The sequence below is a fragment of the Aplysia californica genome, unplaced genomic scaffold (genome assembly GCF_000002075.1).
Source record: "Aplysia californica isolate F4 #8 unplaced genomic scaffold, AplCal3.0 scaffold00162, whole genome shotgun sequence".
Lineage (NCBI taxonomy): Eukaryota > Metazoa > Mollusca > Gastropoda > Aplysiida > Aplysiidae > Aplysia > Aplysia californica.
In genome coordinates this window covers 343,390-346,829 of record NW_004797432.1, presented here as the reverse complement: position 1 = coordinate 346,829, position 3,440 = coordinate 343,390, and positions in this window count along the sequence as shown.

Genomic DNA, 3,440 nt, shown 5'->3' with positions numbered 1-3,440 from the left:
ACAACAACAACAACAACAACAACAACAACAACAACAACAACAACAACAACAACCGCAATCGCAACCACAACAACAACAACAACATAACACACCGTTACTCACACTGGCCCGTCCGACAACTTCCAACCGATCCAAAAATGCAGACAGACACGACTAGTGGGATGAATGTGTACCTTACCCAAGTCTTTGATTTCCCAGGGGGAGCCAAAATAAACGCACGGAGTTGGCCACTGTTTGCTTTCGATTCCTGGTTATTTAGTATCGACTGAAGAAAATGTAACTCAATCAAGGGAGAGGATTCTCGTAATATGAACTCCTCCGACTTTCCGCGCCGTTTGAGTTCCCAGTTACCGACTGCACTTAGAAATCGTTGATGACTTCTTTGTGTTCGCTCAGGTTTGATGGTTACTTTTCTATCTTTCTTTCTTTTTCCTTGTCTTTTTTTTTCTTTCTTTCTTTTCTTTTTCTTGTCTTCTCTTGGTTGTTGTTGTTGTTGTTGTTTTTTTCTTTTTTGAATGGTGCTTTGAGAGATTGCTTCATTTTCTTCCAATTTCGACCGCCTTGTTCAGAGACTGCACAGTAAACGAGGTCAAAATACTATTATGCCCAACGTCTCTTTGCCCACGGGAGTTCAGATTTTCTCTTACTTTTTGTTCTTTCCACCTTTGTACTTACTTCGGTCAATCCAGACAGAGAAGGTGCCGTATCGTGGTTCGTGTTTTACTCCCTAATGTTTTAAAGTTGTTTTAAAGTCGAAGCCTTTGGCTGGCGGGTGTTGTGGAGTGGTTTGCTCATTCTTTCGAATCAAACATCTATCGTCCTTATCACTCCTCCTTCTTTTTTGTGTTTGTTACTCTCTTGTAACACTTCTAATCTTCGGCTCTTCTATAACCTTAATGTGTTGCAAGTGCCCGTGAAACTTTTACTAAAATTAAAACTAAACTTAAAAGTCAAAACCTCCAGATTTAAAGTCCATCCCCAACAGGAGAGAACAATATTATTATATTAAAAGAATTAAAGCTTGTAGACTAGTCGCTTCCTTAGCATTATAAAGTTCTATCTGATATTGCTGGCCGTTTTGAGTTACCAGGACCATGAGGTCAGAAAAGAAATGTTCTACCTGCTCTAGCAAAATTGTAAGGTCATCTGGTGTCGTTATCAAGATATTCAAAGAATTGCTTTCGAAAAAGCTAAACATGTTGTGAAATTCAAGGGTTTGACATTTACATTTCTAAACGATTTCTGAAGATGATGTTTAGACCAAAACTACTTAACCTGCAAAACTAAAAAAAGAATTCTGCTATAAATCGTAACCACTGAAATAGATTTGTGACGAATAAAACCGAATTAATCCAAGGGGTTTTCTTCAGTAACATCCGAGCAAAGAAAATACATGTACATGTAATAGACGCAAACTATGATCGCCCATGCCTGTCTCACATCTCCATCCGCTAGCTGTTCAACTGTTTAAAGCCCAGGCTGCCAATATTTTCACGAGAAAGTAAAGACTATTTCAGTTGGCTAATAATTGTATTTAAATTATGTTAGTTTTATTTCAACATTTATTGAGTATTTGAATTTTAACCACATATTTCCCCCCAACAAGTGCAGTTGTCCCTACGTACAGAATAAGAAACAGTAATTTCCTTTTTAAAAACCTTAAACTTTGGGCTCAGTACATCTGGGCTATTGATTGATGTCTGGTTTTAAAAAAGAAGATAATATCTATATCCGATGTTAGAAGGATTCGGATTCATAACTAATCTAAAATGTTAGAGGGATTCACATTCAGATCCGGCTCGCTCTCACCCTGCAGTACTAGCTGAGCAAACTCTCTTGGCTGTACCGTCCTTCGCACCTGATGCTACTTTCCATAACGTTGTGTCAGCGTTCTACTAGTGACCGTACTTTCTTGAGACTCAATCAAATATCCAATTAGTCATCTAATCAGGCCAACGAACCTACAAGAAAGCAACCCGATGTAACATCACGACGGCTGATATCAAATAATTCAGTCTCAGAAGTTCCCTAAAAGTCGGACTTACGATTTCCCCTAAGCAAATCACCGCGCCAAGTATACCTTCGCTGCGATAACCAAACGCTACCTCGCCATTGCTTTTCCGTAATGTTGGATCACTTTCGTTGTCAGTGTACTTTTTGTTGTAAGTCAAACATCCAATTAGTCAACTAATTAGATCATCGAACAAACAAGAGAGAGAGAGAGAGAGAGAGAGAGAGAGAGAGAGAGAGAGAGAGAGAGAGAGACAGACAGACAGACAGACAGACAGACAGACAGACAGACAATCGGTTTAGACTACCTCCAAAGCTACATTTTCCGCTCTCTTTTACGAAGAAGTATAAAGAAACCAAAAGCGGTTCAAATTAAGTGCTATCAAATTGATGTCAGTGATGTCAGTTTCCATAAAATATGTATCTTAAACTGAATTTTTTAAAAACAACCAACAACAAAGTCTCTCACTGAGAAATCCATTTTTCCCCTTTTTTCCCCCTCCAGAATCTGTGTTTTAATTCAGCCAAATATACCGCAAACTCCTGTTTTTGAGCAGCATTCATGGCATTGCTCTCGACGGGAAAAGACGCAAGAAAATTGGGGCACGCCCACATCTGGCAAACAAAATTCAACACAGAGAGGAGATTAGCGAAACGAAAAAAAAATTAGCTGTCGTTCCGCTTCGTTTTTTAATCCACTCTTTTCCCCCCCTCATTCGGGCAAATCTGTCCTTCCGCAATCTTTTGTTTTCTTTTAGCCTCAATTCGCACCTTATATTTTTTGTCTTCCTTGGCTTTGCCGAATTATTTTATTTAATTTATTTTTTTGCTTTGTTTATCAACTATCTTCTTTCTAGGGGTCTGTCTCTTCGTTGACGTTTGCAAAGTTTTTCAGTTGCTTTTTTGTGTCTTGCTGTTTGTCTGTCTCTGTCTGTGTTTGTGTGTCTGACTATTTGCGTCCTTAAACGTCTGTCTGCCTTTGTTTCTCTGCTTGTCAAAGGTTGCTTCTCCATTGGTTGGCTCAGAAACCGTAAATACCCTATCTCCTTCTCCCTCTCTTTCTCTCTCTCTCTCTCTCTCTCTCTCTCTCTCTCTCTCTCTCTCTCACACTCTCTCTTTCTAATCTGTCATTAATCTCTGTTTGTCTGTCTGTTTGTATATTTATTCGTCTGTCTCTCTCTCTCTCCCCCCTCTCTCCCTCCCTCCCGATCGATCACTTAACCTCCCCCCCCTCTCTCTCTCTCTCTCTCTCTCTCTCTCTCTCTCTCTCTCTCTCTCTCTCTCATAAAAATGTTTACGTCATACTCATCTACCTTGCTCTCTCCCCTTTTACAATCCGCATCCTGAATCTGTATAACATTAAACCATAGACCCGTAGTATTTATTGCAGTAGTCTATAATAATATTGGACACAGTACCGTAATACCACT